We start from the raw sequence: 21,246 nt of genomic DNA on the forward strand, positions 1-21,246 counted from the left end.
CCATGTTTTATTCCTAACAGAACACCAGGAGTTTTCTTTGATTTGACTTTACAATTTTTCATATTATTCCTTCTTCCAGAAATGTTCTCTCACTCACCTTACCTCTATGGTCAGCCCTCCATATCTGTGAGTTCTAAATCTGCAGATTCAACCAAATGTGGATGGGAAATATCTGAAAAAGAAATTTTCAAAAGCAAAACTTGAATTTTCTGTGCATTGGCAAATATTTAATAGCATTTATGTTATATTTACAACTATTTAGATGCCATTTACCTTGTATTAGGTATTATAACTAATCTAGAGATGATTTAAAGTATCCTGGGGGATGTGCATAGGTTATATGCAAATACTATGCCATTAATTATATGGGATTGGAGCATGCCAAGATTTTTGTATCCATGGGTATCCTGGAACCAATACTTCCCATAGTTACTGAGGGGTGACTACAACGTCTTTTAATTATTTGAGAATCACCACGGCTACTACCTCTTTCTGGCATGTTGTCCTTAATCCATCTGCCACCACAAACTTGGTAAGGCCTCCCTTTTTACTGTTATGGTATATGACAGATTGCCACGATACTGTACTTATAATGTGACTTAGTAATTACATATTTCTGTTCCTCACTACACTATAAGTCTAATAAAAATAAGAAAGGGGCACTCTTACTTTTCTCAGTGCTAAAAAAGGTGCAGATATTGTAAAAATTGTATTTTCATTTACTAAGTCAATCACTAATTTTACCTGTCACCTTAGCAAGTTAAAGACCTAAAATTTTAACTGCTATCAACCCAGCAATTAAAACTCCTAACAAAGATGTCTTATATGGCTCATTGGAAATATGCTTCCAATTTTCATACTTACTGTTTTATTGTTGTTAATGAAAACTATCCAAAGTAATTTCACTAAGGCTGATTATCCTTTTTTTTTTTTTTAAAAAAAGAGAGAAGTAGAAGGCTGATATAACTGTCTTTATTTTATACAAAAATAAAACAAAAACAATAAACATAAGGCATAAAAAAAGATCAAATTACATACTCTAGAAGAACTAGAGTGTTTCTGAGCCAGTTCACGCACACCGAATGCCTTTGATCCACTGAATTAACCACTTTCTTGTTCTTTCTGCTGGTTCTCAACAATGGGAAGTCTGTGCAAGAGCCCCAGAGTGGGACTTCCCCAGGAAGGAAAAGGGACTCAGGGATCTTATCTACCTTATACTTGTTGCCTTGGAAACAACCCTGTGTCCTCCTCTTTGCTAATATCACCAGGTATGTGAGTTACTCTCGGACTAGGTTTATTCTAAGTATCTCTTGGAAAAAGTGATAAATACAATAATAAAACAGTTGCTCTGCTTTCTTTTATCCAAATGCAGGAAATAAATTATAATTCTGCATTTGTCAATTATAATGGAATTCACCAGAATACTGAGCCCTCAATGAATCTCTATATAAACTAAGTCTTTTGTGATGAGAATAGCAATGCTTTAATGTATAAACTTTACATTGTTTTTAAAAACAGTATTTTCATATTTTGCACTATATTTACAAATGAATCTCCCCTGCTGAACAGATCCATTTACTGTATCAGTTAAATCCCACCTAACTTTCAAAAATCAATGACATATCTTATTTCCTTTTGCTACCCACATTTGGCTATCTCTTTGAATTTCTTAACACAGATAGATTTAAGACGCAATTTAGTCTCTCTTCGATGACAATCTCTCATTATAGAACCACTATTAAACCAAGATTTCTAAGACATAATTTTTCCATGCTCGCGCTATGTAATATTGGACATATGGTTTTCAAAGCATCCACTCATCCAACATTATATTTAACTCAAAATATAATTAATGAGAATTCTGCTTCCAGGCATGAAGGGATAATTGGTATAAGACCTGTCCTCCTACTACAAACAAATATAATATTTGAAAAAAATAAAATGACTATTTTAAGCACCAAGAAATAGGAAAAGCAAGATCATAGAAAGTAAGCCCATGCTCACACCAGATTTCTCAAGAGGAACATTTTAACTACTATAGCACAGGAGGGTGGGGAACAAGAGAAACAATAGTCTTACTGAGCCAAGGAGGCAGAGTTTTGATCAGCTAAAGTACTTAGGCTTTGTGGGAAATAGCATCAGAGAAGAAGCGGCTTTGCTAAAGTCTCTAGAATACTAGATGGGGATTTACTCTGGATCCTTGGCCAAGGACTGGGCTTTATAAATGCAGACCAGACTCTGAAAGGTCAAGTTCTGCTATCTTGCATTTGCAGTGTGTATGGAATACAGACACTCGAGTTCCTAACTATTGTGAGATACTGGAATCCTCATCCAGTCAAACTGGAAAGCCCTAAGAGCACTTTACAAACACACCAAACATTCAGTTGAAATTCCAGAATTTTGGAGTAGGAGTCATACCTTGGCATAAAAGATGTGTCTTAGAACTAATGACAAAACTGATAGCATTTAATCATAAAAATCTGACAGTACTGTATCTTTACACCAGTAACTTAACTGTTTAGAGAGAAAAATTCAACATCTGTTAATTTAACATCCATTAAAGGAAGATGACACAATCTGGAATCTCTGCAGTGTGTTCAGCACAATGCCAAGCACACAACTGAATTACTGGATACATCAAGAAACATGAAAATGCACTCACATTAAAAAATACCAGTAATTAGTGAAACAAAACCCCAAAACAAAACAGATTTTGAAATTAATAGACAAGGACGAGAGAGAAATTTGGAGTATAAAAAAGAAACAAATGAAAATCCTAGAACTGAAAATATATGATATAAAAATACAAGCTTTTTAAAAAATGTTTAATACTGAAAAATAAAGGATTAGTAAATTTGAAGACACATAAATACAAATAATCCTAACTGAAGGAGAAAGAGAATAATTGAAGAAATGTCTGAAAAAGTGTTTAGTGAATTATGACATATCAAGTTGTCTACTAAACATATTTGGAGTTTCAGAGAGCTGAAAGATTAGGGCACATGACTTATATTTAAAAAATGACCAAAATGCTAAATGTGTTTAAAAAACATACCTTTACATTTTCAAGAAGTTCTGCCAAACTTTTGCAGGATAAATCCAAAGAGAATGACACTCAGATATGCCATACTCAAACTGCTGAAATGAAAAGAAAAAGAGAAAATCTTAAACAGGAGCATCATATTCAAAGTAATCTCAATATTCATGACATATTCTCAACAGAAACAATAGGGTGGAGAAGACAGTGGAACAGTATCTATAAAATGTGAAACTGTCAACCTAGACTTTCATATTCAGTAAAAATAGCCTTAAAAATTGAGGGGAAAAAAAGACATCTTCAATTTAATAAACCTTGAAGAATTCTTAAAAGAAAATCTGCTCTATCGCACATAATAAAACACTTTGGTAAGGCTGAAGAAAAATAACATCATATGAAAATGCAAATTAATAGGAAAGAATGAGTTCAATTACTAGCACATATTTAGGTGAATACTAAAGGCTATAGTTTCTCTTAGTTTTTAAGGAAAAAATAAAAACCAGTAACATTATATTTTGTGGCTTGATTATGTAAAACTAAGATATGGCAACAATGACACAAAAGACAGAGATGGTAGAATAATTATACTAATGGAATGATTTTTGTTCTGCTATAGGAAGCTGTAAAACATTAATTTTAAGTAGAATATAAAAAAATATGAATGCATAATGTTTACTAAGGTAACCAGAAAACAAAGTGCAAATACATACATCAGGTATTCCTAAGTATAGAAACAGAACAAAGATATAAAAGAAAGATTAATTCAAAAGGAGGCAAGCATGAAAGAACAGGGGAACGATAATTTAGATGTGAGAAACAGACAGCAAATAGTAAAATAGTAGACATGAACTATATTAACAATTAACATTTAATGAAAAGAGCATCAGTTAAAGATAAGAAAATATCAGGTCAGATAAATATGCAATTAAAGGTTGCACAATTTTTTTAAAATATAAAGACAAAGAAATATAAAAACAAAGAAATAAAAATCTTTGCATAAGTAAGCTTGTGTGATTAAAATCATAATAGAAAAAACATGTTTCATGACAATACACTATTACTAGATATAAAGAGGTACAGTTCAAACTGATAAAAAGTTGAAACATTAGAAAAATGTTCTAATTTTAACTCTGTATGTGCTTACAAACAAAATTTTTAAACAAAAGAAGAAAAGAGACTCAATGGAGAAAAAATAACTAAAGATACAGATAGATATTTCAAGAAACTGTTCCAATAATCTATAATACACAAAACATCAGTTAGAATATACAATATTTGCTGAATATAATTGACTAATCTTACCTAATTAACACTTATAGAAGAACACTTCACCCAAAGTACAGAAAACATATTTTTCTAAGTGCACATGCAATATTAACTATGGCAGATAATGTGCCAGGCTGCAACATAATTCTCTATTCAATAAAAAAAAAGAGAAAGAACTGAAACTTTGAGAACATATACTATGATAAAACATAAAGTATCCATGTCAAAATTTCCAGATATTTTAAGTAACCAATGAAGGAAAGAAAAGAAGAAATAACAGAAAAGTTGGAAAAGATTTTAAATCCGATGAAAATGAAAACTACAATATATCAATAGTCATGTAACACAATGAAAGCAGTGTAACTCAATAGATATGATAGCATGCTTCCACAAAACGACTTGTATAAAAACATGTATAGCAGTTCTATTAATATTAGATAAGATCTGTAAACAGTTCAGATATATATCATCACAATAATGGATGTAAATTCGAACTTTATTCATATAATTTTAAAAATAAATAAATCACGGTTCAGTTCAGTTCAGTCTTTCAGTGGTGTCTGACTGTTTGAGACCTCATGGACTACAGCACACTAGGCTTCCCTGTCTGTCACCAACTCCTGGAGCTTACACAAACTCATGTCCACTGAGTTGGTGATGCCATCTAACCATCTCATCCTCTGTCGTCCCCCTCTCCTCCCACCTTAAATCTTTCCCAGCATCAGGGTCCTTTCCAATGAGTCGGTTCTTTGCATCAGGTGGCCAAAGTACTAGAGTTTCAGCTTCAGCATTAGTCCTTCCATTGAATATTCAGGACTGATTTCGTTTAGGATGGACAGGCTTGATCTCCTTGAAGTCTAAGGAACTCTTTAGAGTCTTCTGCAACACCACAGTTCGAAAGCATCAATTCTTTGATGATCAGCCTTCTTTATGGTCCACCTCTCACATCCATACATGACTACTGGAGAAACCATAGCTTTGACTAGACAGACTTTTGCTGGCAAAGGAATGTCTCTGCTTTTTAACATGCTGTCTGGTTTTGTAATTGCTTTTTTTCCAAGAAGTAAGCATCTTTTAATTTTGCGGCTGCAGTCACCATTGCAGTGATTTTGGAGCCCAAGAAAATAAAGAAAATAAAGTTTCTCACTCTTTCCATTATTTTCCCATCTATTTGCCATGAAATGATGGGAACAGATGCCATGATCTTAGTTTTCTGAATATTGAGTTTTAAGCCAAATTTTTCACTTTCCTCTTTCACTTTCATCAAGAGGCTCTTTATTTCTTCACTTTCTGCCAAAAGGGTGGTGTCATCTACATGTCTGAGGTTATTGATATTTCTCCCAGCAATCTTGATTCCCACTTGTGCTTCATCCAGCCCAGAGTTTCTTATGATGCAATCTGCATATAAGTTAAACAAGCAGGGTAACAATATACAGCCTTGATGTACTCCTTTTTCTATTAGGAACCAGTCTGTTGTTTCATGTCCAGTTCCAACTGCTGCTTCTTGACCTGTATATAGATTTCTCAGGAGGCAGGTCAGGTGGTCTGGTATCCCCATTTCTTCCAGAATTTTCCACAGTTTGTTGTGATCCACACAGTCAAAGTGCAAAAAGGCAAAATGATCATCTGAGGAGGCCTTACAAATAGCTGAGAAAAGAAGAGATTCTACGGGCAAAGGAGAAAAGGAAAGATATATTCATTTGAATGCAGAGTTCCAAGGAATAGCAAGCAGAGATAAGAAAGCCTTCCTCAGTGATCAATGCAAAGAAATAGAGGAAAATAATAGAATGGGAAAGACTAGAGATCTCTTCAAGAAAATTAGAGATACCAAGGGAACATTTCATGCAATGATGGGCACAATAAAGGACAGAAATGGTTTGGACCTAACAGAAGCTGAAGATATTAAGAAGAGGTGGGAAGAATACACAGAACTATACAAAAAATCATGGTTATAACCCAAGAAACCATATGTTAAAAAGTTCATAATGATTCATTTCATATGAGGTTCAACAATAGGGACAACCAATCTACGGTGATAAAAATCAGAACAACTGTTACCAATGAAGGATGTTAGGATGCTGGTTACAAAGATGTTCGATATTCCAAGGCTCATCAAACCTTTACCATTTAACCCATTTATCAACTTTCTGTGGCATGATCATAAAATTTCACACTTAAGACCTGTGTATTTCACTTTAAAGAAAATGTACTTATAAAATAGGTTTAATTTTAATAGTCATTTTTATATGTAATAAAACACAAAGACATCATCCACTCAACCATGGATTAATCCATCCACACATCTATCCATACATTCAACAATATTTAATACCAGACCACCTGACTTGCATCTTGATAAACCTGTATGTAGGTCAGGAAGCAACCGTTAGAACTGCACATGGAACAACAAACTGCTTCCAAATAGGAAATGGAGTACGTCAAGGTTTATATTGTCACCCTGCTTATTTAACTTATATGCAGAGTACATCATGAGTAATGCTGGGCTGGATGAAGCACAAGCTGGAATCAACATTGCTGGGAGAAATATCATAACTTCAGATATGGAGATGACACCACCCTTATGGCAAAAGGTGAAGAAGAACTAAAGAGCCTCTTGATGAAAGTGAAAGAGGAGAGTGACAAAGTTGGCTTAAAGCTCAATATTCAGAAAACTAAGATCACGGCATCCGGTCCCATCATGTCATGGCAGATAAGTGGGGAAACAATGGCTGACTTTATTTTTCGGTGCTCCAAAATCACGGCAGATGGTGTCTGCAGCCATGAAATTAAGACATTTACTACTTAGAAGGAGAGTTATGACCAACCTAGACAACATATTAAAAAGTAGAGATATTACTTTGTCAACAAAGGTCCATCTAGTCAAGACTATGGTTTTTCCAGTGGTCATGTATGGATCTGAGAGTTGGACTATAAAGAAAGCTGAGCGTCGAAGAATTGATGCTTTTGAACTGTGGTGTTGGAGAAGACTCTTGAGAGTCCCTTGGACTTCAAGGAGATCCAACCAGTCCATCCTAAAGGAGATCAGTCCTGGGTGTTCATTGGAAGGACTGATGTTGAACCTGAAACTCCAATACTTTGGCCACCTGATGCAAAGAGCTGACTCATTTGAAAAGATACTGATGCTGGGAAAGATTGAGGGCAGGAGGAGAAGGGGATGACAGAGGATGAGATGGTTGGATGGCATCACCAATTCAACGGACATGGGTTTGGGTAAACTCCCACAGTTGGTGATGGACAGGGAGGCCTGGTGTGCTGTGGTTGCAGAGTTGGACATGACTGAGTGACTGAACTGAACTGAACTGATTAATAGTGTCCTAGTCAATTTTGCTAGTCAATTATTGATTATCTGAATATTTCAGAGGAGCTTCATTGAATGTAAATATGAAATTACTAAGCAATTGTATACATTTTCTGAGAGAAAGCAAATTTTACTTTTGAATGGTTCTAATCAAGCTTTTGAAGTTATAGCTTAGGACTTTCTTCCAAGAAGGTTCTGTGACTCTCTCCTTTTATTTCTCTAAGAACTTCATTCGTTCTCTCCCACATAGTGCTGGTATACATCTGGGGCCAATGAAATGTTAGAAAGTAATGGTAAGTCATCTCTTTTTCCTGTATCTCAGTTAACCTTTGGGATGATGCACCCTGGCTAAAAACTCAAATGCAAACTAACGAAAAACCATAAGCAGAATTTAGCAGAAATCATCACTTGAACTGCTTTCACATTCCTTACCAACAAAAACTGACTCTTGTTTTATGTTGCTACACTTTAAAGTAATTTGTTATAATTCAAGAGATTATCCAATATATAATATCAATCTGAGATATGACCTGATGTGTGTTTACATTTTTTAATATTATAACTTATTTTGGGTACAGAATTTAATCTACTACTTGCTAAATTCTATTGAATTTTTAGCATTTTAGAACTGCAAAACACTTTTAAAATTCATTTGATAACTTTTAATAGGGATACAATATATTCTTTAACAAGAAATATTAACTTCCACAGAGATGTAATTCCACAGAATGCATTTATATTTACAAAGTGCTTTTTAAGAATAGGAATTCATCTAATCTCACTACAATTCTGTGAAGTAGATATTCTTAACTCCAATATACAGATATAAAAGCTGAGCTCAGGAATTTATATAGGTTATCCACAATCATACAGTTTAGAAGAATCAGCACTTGGATTAGAACTCAATTTATCTATTATAGAGACAGGGAAATGGGAAACTTGTAAATAGCCCAAAGTCACTAACGGTCATGGAGAATGTGAACTCAGGTTTTCTCATTTCCAATTTTTTTTAAAATTTTAATTAAAAATAACTTTCCTTATACTTCCTCCATAAGCAAATTAATTTTTTCTTGATCTTCACTATTGATTAAAATACAGCATTGTGTAAACCAAGCATACATCTTAGGATCTTTACTCACATTTTGATGCTTATTAGTCAAATTAATGCCATTCAAACACATCAAATGCCACATAACAGAGTCTGCTACAGTACAGCATTGGTTATAAACAACCAATATACAAGTTTTTTAACTTATTAAGCTCTCGTATTTAAATTATCATTGCCCTTAAAGATGTTCATGGTCTTCCCCGGTGTCTCAGTGGTAAGGAATCTGACTGTGATGCAGGAGACGCAGGAGAAGTGGGTTCGATCCCTGGGTTGGGAAGATCCCCTGAAGAAGGAAATGGCAACCTGCTCCAGTATTCTTGCCTGTGAGATCCCATGGACAGAGGAGCCTGGCAGCCTACAGTCCATGGGGCCACAAAGAGTCAGACACGACTGAGCACGCATGCACGTGAAGATGTCCATACAGTGTTTTCCCCATTCTCTGTGGTTAAATCTGTCTGCTTCTCACTTTTATAAAAATGCACTGTTTTGGTTTTATTTAAATGCAGTCTCTAAAAATCTATGGCATTAGAATAGTACTGAAGAAATTATCAATACATGATACTTTATTTTTGTTTCTAAAAAGTTATACATTTTCCTTAGTTGCTCTTATTTCTTTTCTTCAAACCCCAAAATTAAACCATACATTTTGCTAGTGATTTTCATGTGTATTCCAAAGAGTCACACCAAGAATAATAATCATTCTCAGTCATATTGGCAAAATCTTGCATTTTACTAAATCAGATACCCAACATGCCTCTGTACATGATATTGAAATCAAAGCTGAAAATTTCATGTTAAAACCCAACTGAAAGTGACCTTATATAAAGATAATGACTACCAAATATTTGTTGCTCTACTACTTTCTTTGAGTAGGAAGTAATGTACATATGATACTTATTACTATATAAATCTACAGCAAGTCACCCACATATGAACAAGTGTCATTCAGAGAGCACATTTGTTAAGTTTAATTTGTTCTTAAGTCCAACAGAGTTAGTTTAGATACCCAACTAACACAACTGTCCATATAGTATACTATGTAATACTTCTCACACAAATGATACATTAAAAACAGTAAACACAGAATAAAGAAAACAGTTTTAATCTTACAGTACAGTACCTTGAAAAGCGCAGTAATACACAACAACAGCTGGCCTACCTGGGCTGGCACTGAGTGAACAGTCAAAAAAGCTTTTGACTGGAGGAGGGAGAGGAGATGGGAGACGGTAGACCGGAAGGACTCTCGGCAATAGGAGATGGAAGGCAAACTGCAATTTCAACCATGCCTGGCACATGCTCTGGTTCCTTAATGGATTCAATTCTATCCATCCTTTTGAAAAAACTGATCCAATGATGTCTGGGTAGTAGCTCTTATTTTCTCATAAGACTTGACACAGTAGCATTGTGCTGCCATCTTTGTGTACCATTCTACATTTGGGTCCTGTGCCTCAAAATATAACAGTGCCTCCTCAAATAAAGAAACCCCCCATGTCATTCCCTGCATTGTGAATCCCTTCAGGTTTTCAGTAATTCTTCTTGTCTCTCTTCATCCATTCTCTGGGCCTCCAGTTTCCATCAGGTCTTCATTTGTAAGCTCTTCATGTTGTGCAGCAAGTTCAATGAAGCGGTCCTCTTGCAGATCTAGCCCTGCTTCTTGCTGAGGATCATTAAGTTACTGAAGACCTTTTTGTACTCCTCGTCCATCTTGTCAAACCCATGAAAATCATGAACAAACTACGAGCAGATTCTCCCAAACCCATTCGTGGCAATGGCTGTAAATTCACACCAAGCGAACTTGATGTTTTCATGGAATTGTAGATGTTATAGTTCTTCCAAAACTGTTGCAAGGTTGTCTCTGATTTATCACTCACCTTTACTCCCTGACAAAAAGTGTGACATAAATAACATGTCTTGAAAGTCACTTAACATAACCCCCTGGTCCATAGGTTAGATGAGCAATGTAGTATTTGGTAGCAGATGCATTATTTTGATGTTGGGATGAAGGTTGTCCATGAATAGGGTGTGTCTCAGAGCACTGCTGAGCAGCAAAATATGTTGAATGGGTTGTCCTTCCCTCAAACAATACTTCTCTACCTCCAAGATAAAGTGGTGGAAATGCTATTCCTGAAAGCAGCCTGTGTAACCCAGAGCCCCTGGCTACACTTTTAGGGATTCTTGGGTTCTCTGAACGATAAACTAAGTGAGGTTTCAGCTTAGTATTCCCAGAAACATTGCCACCAAACAAGAGAGTTAGCCTATCTTTCGATGTTATATAGTGTGGCATCAACATTTCCTCCTTACTGATAAAAGTTTGGTCTGGTATCCTCTTCAGTACAGTCCTGCCTCATCCACATTAAAAACCTGCTTGGGTAAATACATGCCTCCATCAATAATTTCTCGAAGCATTTCAGGAAACTCCCAGGCAGCACCTGTATCTGTGCTCACTTCCTCACTACTTAAATTTCATGTTGTGGAGATTGGCTCTAGCCTTGATCTGATGAAGCCAGCAATGGCTGGAATTAAAAGATGCTCCCTCTGATTCTTTGCCATGTATCTTCTTCAAGTTTTCATAAAGGCTTTTAGCTTTCTCTTGAATCAGCATTAAGCAGAGTGGGACACAACGCTGATGCTAATCCTGCATCTACACACTGAGGAGTTTCTCCATCTTCTCTATCACTTTTCCACGTGTCTTCCATGCTATTGTCGAAAACACTGGCACAGAAAACTTCACATATTCTGTGTTCTTTAGAATCATGCGGATGATTGATTCAATCATGTTATAAGAGTGCCATCTACCATCTTTTCACCTCGCTTCACTCTCTCAATTTCTTTCACTTTTGTTCCATCATCATCTCTTGGTGCTTCTCAGCAGTATCAGCTGCATCACTGCTGCTTCTGTGTCCTACTGTACTCCACACAGTGCACGTGTGTGCATGCTTAGTTGCTCAGTCCTGTCCGATTCTTTGCTATCCACTGGACTGTAGCCCACCAGGCTCCTCTGTCCATGGGATCTTTCAGGCGAGAAAAGAAGTGGGTTGCCATTCCCTTCTCCAGGGGATCTTCCCAACCCATGGATCAAACTTCTGTCTCCTTTGTCTCCTGCATTACAGGTGGATTCCTTACCCACTGAGCTATCAGGGAAGCCCCATGCACACATGCAACGCCAGACACATGAACTCATTTATGAGGCTGGATATGTGAACACACATTTTTATCTTTCAAAGTTTGAAACTTAAATGCTTTCATGTGGGGGACTTAGTGTATATAATGCACATATGCACACACACATAAATATATACTGTATATAGTGCATATTGTCTGTACACATGAATATATATAATTAGGATCATGTTCAGTCTTAATGGATATTTGCTGTTTTTCCTGTTTGCTCTGCTGCTGATTCTCCTGCCTTTGTAAGTAAATATTAACTTTTCCTTTGTCAAATCACCTCTGTCTTCTCTCAGTTGGATTTGAATGGGACTGACACAATGTCCTGGTTTCAGAAGTAGGTATTCATCTCACTCATTATGCACCTATTCAGCATATTCTATACTCTGGTCACAATATTGGCTTAGGGTAGACTATTGCAAGTATAAAGTCACCATGAATATAAATCCGTAATACATCAGTTCACCTCAAACACCACATCAAGCTATTAAGTATTTCAGACCACTTTTGAGCTTTCATTTTACTTGACTTTTGTGATTTCTATGATATTCAAAAGGGGTATCCTTTGCCAATCCCCTTCTGTTTCCCCTCCCCCTGTTAGTAGTTGGTTATGACAACCTTTTTATGGCAGACATTCACTACATTCACTGTTAACAGCTCCCCGGATTTCTTCCCCATATTGTTCCCCTAAACTTCCAGTTGTGTTTTCTTTCTTTTTTTCTGGCTAGAAATATTGAGATTTCTACTACTTTTAGGCATTGCTTCACTGGAATTATCTCAGGCACATTTTTCTTCAACTTTTAGCACTACAGCCTCAATATGAGAATAACTGCAAAACCCATGTAATATTGAAGTCTGCATTGAGTTCATGTATCTCTTTTTCATTTGACAATTAATCTTAAGTTTACATTCATTGTATTCCATTTTCAAGATGTCTATGGAAATCTGGTTGTCCAGTAAACAACTACATGAATTTATGATGAGACCTCAGCCATTCACTGCAAAATCAATTGGATTCACTAGAAAATGTACCTGTTTGAAAGAAACTGATTGCATAATTTTTTGGCTGCAATTGTATAGAAATGTAACTGGATAATAAAACTTGGTCTTTACAATACTCTCAAATTATGCAGCAAATAAAAACAAGCAGGACATGATAGAAAAATGAAACACAATGAAGTAAATGACATCTGAGCTCACACTGGATGCTGATAAGGTATCTGGGATTTCAATATAGAACAAAGAATATCAGTTTACTGTCCTAATTTCCACTATTGCTTCACAATCACTTTTAATCAAGTATCAGATATGCTAGGTATTTTGTTAAGGAATGGGAAGCAGTGGCATTTCTTATCAGAGATGGAACTTAATCTTTTTTGTTTGTTTGTTAGTTTTCTTCCTTTCTTGACTTGACTGTGTACTGAGTATCATATAAAAACTTAGAGACCTATTGCCTAATTAGTCTACAGGTCTCTCATCTGCTATTTCTATTTAGGAAACTCTGTTTAAGAAATGTAAGAAATCTTTTAGTCAAGGATTTCAGATTCTTCTGATCATGACAGAGGGATTTCTTTTCTCAAGGTGACATGAAAACACTTGGTACACAACAGAGGGAGAGACTAAAGAATCAAGTTAAGGTTCACTGCACAGACAGGCTGCAATAATTTCAGTGCTGCCCTGGAGGGAGAGGGTTGTGGTAGAGAGATGACTTTCTGCTCTTAGACTCTGTCCCTGAATTATATTTCAGGTATGAAAGGTCATCTGGTAGTTTTAGATAGCAAGAAATGCAGAGTAAATAATTTATTTGCTAGAGTATAATTGTTTTTATTTAAGTTAACTTGAAGATCTTATTATTATATCATTCAGAGTAGAGGTGCTGTGTCGTAAGTAGGCATAATTAAAACCAATTTATCTGAGACGTGCATTCAGTTGCTAAATTGTGTCCAAACTCTTTGTGACCCCATGGACTGTAGCCTGCCAGCTTCTCTGTTCATGGGATTTCCCAGGCAAGAATATTGGAGTGGGTTGTCATTTCCTTCTCCTTATCTGAGACAGATGAAGATATAAATGAACTACTATTTGTTGAATACATTCTATGCATCAGACAGAATATCATTCTTTATAATTGCTGCCTCACTTAATTTCATTTAACCTGCCCCCAAATAAACTTTGAATTGAAGATATAAGGGAAATTAAGACATCTGTAACACTTGGGAACAGGCACCTGGACAAAGGTAAGTAGAACCCAATGGTGGTTAAGTGTAAAAAGTGACATTTGTATAGTCTGAGGCAAATATTTTTAACTTGATCAACTGTAAAATGAGAACAATAATAATAAAATCAATGACCCCTAAAAGTTGTAAAAATTGGGTGAGATCATGCATTTAAGATCTTAGTTCGGTACCTGACATATAGTGACATAGGTGCATGCTTAATGAATGTTATTGACCGCAATGAACACTGTGATGAAAGGCAAACCCACATATACACCCTCTCTTCTGACAATGTCTGTTGCAGTGGCTTACAACTGTTTCTTTCGGAGGAAACTGTTCTTTACTGCCAAGAACTGCCCAAAGTATCCCATTCCATGGGTTGTTTTTGGCTAATTACAGGTTCATGTTGGGAAACCAAGGCTCAAACTTGATCAACTTGGAAAAAAAAAAAATTCTGCAGGATGATCTCTAAACAATAAAGCCCCTCGAAGGATCCACTGAAACTTTACTGGTATTTCACAGCATCTTCTTTCTCAATGCTTTCCCTTGAAAAGTGAAAATCAGTATATTTACCTAATTTACCTCCCAGGATGTCTAGAATATCATATAATGCAATAAAAGTGACCAAACTGTTAGCAGCTACCACAGAAACATAAAACATCATTTTCCCTATTATTACTGTACTAAAGAGAGAGATGTTGACATAAGGTCTAACTTTTTATTAGGATATATCAAGTTAAGTGTGCAACTCTGGTTCAAGACAGAAATTAAAGACCTTGGATGGTTATGCAGCAAAAGCACTGAATACAAATTAACCCACACATTTTTTCTTTGTTGTTTATGATGGGTTAGGTCTATGACCTTGGATAAGTCAAGTAATACATCTGAGTTTCAATTATTTGCCACCTACTTCAGAGACAGATTGTATGATAAAGAGATGATGAGATCGTTAATGAGATAACATTTGTTGAGCCCTTTGAGATTCTTAGATGAAAGATGCCCCATGAAGAAAATACATGATCTTCTGCTATAAAGTTGGGGAAATAAAGCATAATGTGGCTTCTCAGCCAAAACACATAATGGTGACAAATAAAATCAAGGTGTTGTTAATCCCCCAGACCTTTGTTCATATTGAGGGAACACAATTTTTGATGTTTTCTAGAAATTTCAAGGGCAATCTTAACTGAGTCCCTATGTAAGTTACAAGTACCCAAGGATACACTGTAATGATAACAAAGGGTTTCTAGATCATTTTATAATATACATACAAAGTTGGAGTTAAAATCCCAGAATCTCATGTCAACTATGAAATCCTAGATCTAAAAGGGATTAGCTTTAACCTTGAGTTAGATTCCTTGCCCTTTTCTCTTTCTCTTAATTATTTTGTAAGTAACACAGCATTAATAATAGTATATACTTTATAGAGTTGTGAAGATTAAATTAGTAAAGAAATTAAAGCAGTATCTCCCATATGAGAATCACTCATGATAGGTTAGCTTATTTATATAGCCTAGTGTTAGTCACTCGTTTGTGTCTGATTCTTTGTGACCACAAAGACTATAGCCCGCCCACTAGGTTCCACTGTCCATGGAATTCTCCAGGCAAGAATAATGAAGTGGGTTGCCATTCCTTTCTCCAGGGATTTGTAGTCTAATGGGATCTCAACTTGAACAAAGGTCAAGCAGCATCTTAGGATAAATAGCACGATATTTTGAAGAGAGATGAGATGTGAACAATATTGCAACAGTGCCACAATACAGTATTGTGAAACTCAGTAGTATTGGTTTCTCTCAGAAAGAACCTGCCTAAGTGAGTTTGAAAGCTATAGTGAAAAGTGGGACCCGTGATTTGAATCCAAATACACTAATTCAATCAGGTGGTTGAAATAGGGCCATGGCTTAGAACACATACTATCCTATCACCTGGAGCTATCATGTTTCCTGACATCTGGAGCCATATTTAAGACCTTCATGTATTTAGGGGGATTCAGCCTGGAGGCAACTTAAAAATACCACTTAGTTTCTTATAAAACTAGATCTTCCCATTATAGGCAAGATGAGGACTCTTTCTGATGTATGTTAGCTATATAATTCAAAGGAAATACCGAAATTTCACACAGGAAATTGTATTTGAAAACTGTGATGATGCAAATAGGATCTATTCCCTAACTCCTTCAGCAAATTAAATTTTGTTTCTAGAGAATGTAACACTAGTAAGCCATTACCTTAAGACTTAGTATTACCCTGACTTATTGTAAATCATTCAGTCACATATATATGCATATTAAGATGATATTAACATTGAAATACACTAACAAAAGTAAAGAAGTTGAGAAGGCAGTAGGAGTTTGTTTCTAAACACTTTTTCTAAGAGCAAAGTGCGTGTGTGTACTCTGCACTCAGTGGCTTCCGTCTTGTCCAACTCTGCGATCCCATGGACTGTAGCCTGCCAGGCTCCTCTGTCCACGAGAGTCTCCGAGCAAGACTACTGGAGTGCGTTGCTACTTCTTTCTCCAAGGGAGCTTCCTGAGTCAGGCATCGGTCCTACGTCTCCTGCATCTCCTGTACTGTAGGCAAATTCTTTACCCTTAAGCCACCTAGGAAGCCCCACAAAGTATAATGAGACTGCATTAATTCAGTTCTCCTTAGTATATGAGAGAACACAAGATTGTAATATATAGACATCCATTAGATGCCTCTGATGATGGGGATATTTAAAATAATCAACTTGTCTTCACCAGGGCAAGGGGGTGAGGTGTTAGGATAGACCCTGATCTCATTTAGATCCTTGGTGACAGTTTTCAATAAACTCTTTATTTCTGATCTCCCTTTAGCAGTCATTTGAATACTGTTTCATTATTCTCTTAAACTTTTGAAGCGCACAGATTGTTATTTAGATGAGATACATGTAAGCTACTATAGTAAAATGACCATCAAATACAGTGGATTAATGTAAGAAAGGTTTATTTTTCTCTCACATAATTTACAGAAGTGAATAACTCAGGGCTGGTAAGCACCTATCCTCAGCACATGGATTTCAAGGTTGCTTCAATTATTGTGACCTCCAAAACAGTAGGAAAGATGAAAGAATGAAACTGACCTTGAAATAGAGACTCATCACTTACATTAAATCCTTTGGGGTGTACATAGTCACAAAGCAAAAGATGTTGGAATATGCAGTCTCATCATGCAACCATTTAAAATTTGTGATCCATTTGCACTAGTACAAGGAAAGAATCAAATCTAATTGGTTGTTACTTGGATATAGGGAAAGTTCAAATTATAGCTAAAGAAAATAATAATGTGGGCATAAAAGTGATGTTAATCCAATGTTTTATGCTTCTCTTTCTGTTCCTATTTTTTTCCTTTCTTCTAACAATCTTTTGACCAAAATGATTATTTTTTCATTAACACCTGCTGTACTTGGCTTCTCTAATAACAGTGCTTCTTGGTTCTCATCTGACCTCACTGACCAACCTGTCTCAGACTCATTGTTGGTTTCTCCTCATTTCCCCAACCTGTAAAGATTAACATGTCCCTCCTCTCCAACTTTTTCCTTTTAAAAATGTACACTTAGGCTCCTCCGGTGGCTCAGTGATAGGGAACCCGCCTACCAACGCAGGGGATATGGGTTCAATCCCGGGTCCAGGAAGATCCCGCATGTCTTGGAGCAACTAAGCCTGTGCACCACAAGTACTGAGTCTGAGTTTTAGAGCCTGTGACCCGCAACTATTGGGCCCACATGACAAACTACTGGTGCCCGAGCACCCAGAGCGCATGCTGGGCAGCAAGAGAAACCACTGCAAGGAGAAGCCCACACACCACAACTAGAGAAAAGCCCTACTCGTCACAAGAGAAAGCCCGTGTGCAGCAAAGAAGACCCAGCGCAGTCATAGATAAATGAATAAAAGTAAATTAATCTTTAAAAAATATAAATAAGTTTAGTTGGTCCTTAGGTGATATTAACCTCATAGATAACATAATGCCTCCAGGTCTACGAGCAGCTAACATTAAATAGACTCTAACTTGGGCCACTCCTCCGCACACAAGATATCCTAGTACCTATTTAACATCCTTATTTGGATGTCAGAGAGGCATAACACAATTAAAATATCTAAAACTGAACTTCTGAGGTTTCCATACTCCAAAACTGCAACTCTTACTGGCTTCCACATCACAGTGCCACATCACCTCTATCCTTCAGCAGAAAAAAAAAAATGCCGTCACAACTCTCCCTTCCTCTCACATATGTCCTTACATATTTGCCACTGAACTCTGCCACCTTTTCCTTCCATTCTCAGTTCAACAGGTTCAGATGACCTCATTAAAACCACTTCAATCCAAGTCACTTTCATTTCTCACACTTGCTTATTTTATTCCCTAGTTCTCTTCATGCACTCCTCATTTCCAAATTCAGGCTTAAATTAAAGTAGGGAGAAACACTAGACCATTCAGGTATGACCTAAATCAAATCCCTTATAATTATACAGTGGAACTGACAAATAGATTCAAGGGATTAGATCTGAGAAACTGCTTGAAGAACTATGGATGGAGGTTCCTAACAGTGTACAAGAAGGAGTGATCGAAAAGATTCCCAAGAAGAAGAAATGCAAGAAAGCCAAATGGTCATCTGAGGAGGCCTTACAAATAGCTGTGGAAAGAAGAGAAATGAAAGACAAAGGAGAAAAGGAAAGATATATCCATCTGAATGACGAGTTCCAAAGAGCAAGGAGAGATAAGAAACCCTTCCTCAGTGATCAATACAAAGAAATAGAGGAAAACAGAAGAATGGGAAAGACTAGAGATCTCTTCAAGGAAATTAGAGATACAAAGGGAACATTTCATGCAATGACGGGCAAAATAAGGACAGAAATGGAATGGACCTAACAGAAGCAGAAGATTTTAAGAAAAGATGGCAAGAATACACAGAGAAACTATACAAAATAGATCTTCATGACCCAGATACCCACGATGATGTGATCACTCACCTGAAGCCAGACATCCTGGAGTGCAATGTCAAGTGGGCCTTAGGAAGCATCACTATGAACAAAGCTAGTGGAGGTGATGGAATTCCAGTTGAGCTATTTCAAATCCTAAAACACGATGCTGTGAAAGTGTTGCACTCAATGTGCCAGCAAATTTGGAAAACTCAGCAGTGGCCACAGGAGTGGAAAAGGTCACTTTTCATTCCAATCTCAAAGAAAGGCAATGCCAAAGAATGTTCAAACTACTGCACAATTGTACTCATCTCACATGCTAACAAAGTAATGTTCAACATTCTTCAAGCTAGGCTTCAATAGTATGTGAACTGAGAACTTCCAAATGGTCAATCTGGATTCAGAAAAGTCAGAGGAAACAGAGATCAAATTGCCAACATCCGTTGGATCATAGAAAAAGCAAGAGAATTCTAGAAAAACATCTACTTCTGCTTCACTGACTATGCCAAAGCCTTTGACTGTGTGGATCACTATGAACATTCTTAAAGATATAGGAACACCTGATCACTGTATCTGCCTCCTGAGAAATCTGTATGCAGATCAAGAAACAACAGTTAGAACCAGACATGGAACAACCAACTGGTTCCAAATTGGGAAATGAGTATGCCAATGCTGTATATTGTCACCCTGCTTATTTAACATTTATGCAGAGTACATCATGTGAAATGCTGGGCTGGATGAGGCACAAGCTGGAATCAAGACTGCTGGGAGAAGTATCAATAATCTCAGATATGCAGATGACACCACCCATTTAGTAGAAAGTAAAGAGGAACCAAAGAACCTCTTGATGAAACTGAAAGAGGAGAGTGAAAAAGTTGGCTTAAAACTCAAAACTGAAAAAACTAAGATCATGGCAACTGGTCCCATCACCTCATGGCAATAGATGGGGAAATACTGGAAACAGTGAGAGACTTTATCTTTTTGGTCTCCAAAATCACTGCAGAAGGTGACTGCAGCCATGAAATTCAAAGATGCTTGCTACTTGGAAGAAAAGCTATGACATACTTAGACAGCATATTAAAAAGAAGAGACATTATTTTGCTGAGAAAGGTGCATATAGTCAAAGCTATGGTTTTTCCAATAGTCATGTATGGATGTGGGAGATGGACCATAGGAAGGCTGAGCCCTGAAGAATTGATGGTTTTGAACTGTGGTCTTGGAGAAGACTCTTGAGAGTCCCTTGGAATGCAAGGAGATCAAACTAGTCAATCCTAAAAGAAATCAGTTTGGAATATTCATTGGAAGGACTAATGCTGAAGCTGAAGCTCTAATATTTTGACCAGTTGATGCAAAGAGCCAACCTATTGGAAAAGACCCTGATGCTGGGAAAGATTGAAGGCAATAGGAGAAGGGGATGACAGAGGATGAGATGATTGGATGGCATCACCGACTCTATGGACACGAGTTTGAGCAAGCTCCAGGAGTTGGTGATGGACAGGGAAGCCTGGCGTGCTACAGTCCATGGGGTTCCAAAGTTGGACACAACTGAGTGATCTGAACTGAATTCTCTTTATAACACCTACAGTCTTTTCTCAACACAGAAGCTAAAGTGATTCTTTTAAAGTTAATTAATATTACACATTCTGCTGATGAGAACCCTCTGATCAGTTTAAGCCTCACTCAAAACAAGAGTCTGTTATGTCCAGGGTCTGTCCCCTTGCTGTCTCTATGAACTCATCTTCCAGCAATGCTGACTTCCTAGCTCTTCCTTAAACCTGTCAAATATGACCCCGTTTCTGGTTCTTTGAAACTGTTCTTTTCTCTCCCTGCCATCTTTTTTCTCCAGTTAAGCCTACATCTGGATTCCTTCCTTTGTGCAGAACTTCGTTGAAATTCCATGTTATCAGGGACTCGGGCTAGTTACTAATTTAATGCCTTAATCCGACACCCATCCTTTTCCGACCTACTTCTTGCTACTGAAAATGGTTGCTAAAAACTGTATTGCTTTTCTTTTCCATGTGGCTCTTTGTCGAGTCCTGACAATAGGAAGCACTGGAATGAGAAGGCCAGAAGAAAGGAAGAAAGGACTACTTTTTCTTTATTCACATTTTTGTTTTCTCTACAGTGGGAAGTTCAGGAGAGTCTTTTCAGCATTTTCCATGGTGGTGGGTTATTCTTCCAGTTCCTGGGTGACCTCCA

General features: G+C 36.8%; 1 long non-coding RNA gene across 1 annotated transcript; it reads left to right on the forward strand.

The window, feature by feature from the left end:
• Positions 1-1,092: 1,092 nt before the first annotated feature.
• On the forward strand, positions 1,093-14,598 carry LOC110134066 (uncharacterized). Its single transcript, XR_002312961.2, has 3 exons — positions 1,093-1,268; positions 7,847-7,915; positions 14,511-14,598. It is a non-coding gene; the product is annotated as an uncharacterized lncRNA (long non-coding RNA).
• Positions 14,599-21,246: the final 6,648 nt, after the last annotated feature.

This window comes from Odocoileus virginianus, chromosome 28, assembly GCF_023699985.2.
Source record: "Odocoileus virginianus isolate 20LAN1187 ecotype Illinois chromosome 28, Ovbor_1.2, whole genome shotgun sequence".
Lineage (NCBI taxonomy): Eukaryota > Metazoa > Chordata > Mammalia > Artiodactyla > Cervidae > Odocoileus > Odocoileus virginianus.